The following is a 1,648-nucleotide window of genomic DNA, read 5'->3' as shown; positions in this document are numbered from 1 at the left end:
TAGAATTTATATTTTAAGGAAACATTTTAATTTGTCATATGGAACTAACAATGTTCATTGTATTCAAAACAATCTTAGTTGTTTTAGTGTTTTCATTTACATAATTGTAATCATTGAGTAAATTGTTCTTTTGGTTTCATTTGTTCTGTATCATTTTTTACAAGTCTTTGGGTGTTTCTCTGAACTCTTCATATTTATCAATCATTATGGAACAAAAATGTCCATTATATTCATATGCCACAATTTATTTAGCTATTCTCCACTCACTGGGAACATAATTTCTTTCTAGCCCTTTTCCATTATAGCATAGTGAAATTTTGATACATACAGGATTAATTTTTTGATCATCATAAGGTGTAAATTCACCAGTGAGATAGGTGGATAAAGTGCTTGAACTGTTTAATAATTTTCCTTCCAAATTTCTTGCATAATTACAAATTGTTTTCCAGAATAATTAGAACACTTCACATAGTTCATATATTCATCAACTGTATATTAATGCATATATCTTCCCACATCTCCTCCAATACTGAATAATTTCCAGGTTGTGTGTGAGTTTCTTGTTGTAATAAATTTGTTATAAATAGATCCCTCAGAATTGTTTCTCTTATTAATGTTTTGGATAATTTTTTTATGTAAATAGTTTTTTTTTCCTTTTGAAAACTTTTTGTTCACATTGATTGGGGAAGTCATAGGATTTGTGTCATTTTCTTATAGACAACTTTGGATGTTAGATATTTGAAGTAATTTTTTTCTAATTCATTAATTTTCTTTTCCCTATAGCTACACCAATTTTGTTACTGTAAAAGCCTTTTGAGTACATAAAATTGAAATGGACTGTCTTTTATAATTCATTTTGCCACTTGTTTATCAACTTTTCCCTCAGCACATTTTGAAAGCTATGATTTTTCATTTTCTTTTTGTTTAAATGATATGATCTTTATTTAAATGATTATATTAAATGATATGTACTTTATTTAAATGATATGTACTTTATTTAAATGATATGTACTTTATTTATTCATTTGAAATTTATGGTAGTAACAGATAAAGAAAAACCTATTTTCTACCAAATTGCTTTCAAGTTTTTCTACCAAATTTTTGTTGAAAATCTTTCAGTAGTTAGTTAATCCTAGACTTAATAAATGCTTGTTGACTGATTGGTTGGGCTGCTATGTTTGCTTGCTTCTGGGTATCACTTACCCACTGAACTATTTTTCTCTTTTTTTAAACCACCACCAAAATAGCTTTGGTGATTACTACTTTATAATGAGATATATTTAATTAATATAATAAGAGATAAAATTAAATTCATCCACTCCAATTTTACCCATTTTCTTATTATTTCAAAAGGACAATTAGAAGTATTAAACACAATTCAAATCATAGAATGCTATAATTAGAAGGGATTTGAGGTCACCATGTCCAACAACTTTATTTTATAGATGAGGAAACTTGCCTGGAAACTTGGGATCTTCTGATTCCCATATTTACTGCCCCACCCCTAACCCCACTAGTTGTTTTTTATTTTTGTTGTTGTTTTGCTGAGGCTATTGAGATTAAGTGAAACACACAGCAAGGAAGTATTAAGTGTCTGAGACTGAATTTGAACTCAGGTCCTCCTGACTTCAGGGATGGTGCTCTATCC

The sequence above is a fragment of the Sarcophilus harrisii genome, chromosome 3, assembly GCF_902635505.1.
Source record: "Sarcophilus harrisii chromosome 3, mSarHar1.11, whole genome shotgun sequence".
Lineage (NCBI taxonomy): Eukaryota > Metazoa > Chordata > Mammalia > Dasyuromorphia > Dasyuridae > Sarcophilus > Sarcophilus harrisii.
Note: the sequence above shows the minus strand (reverse complement) of the source record.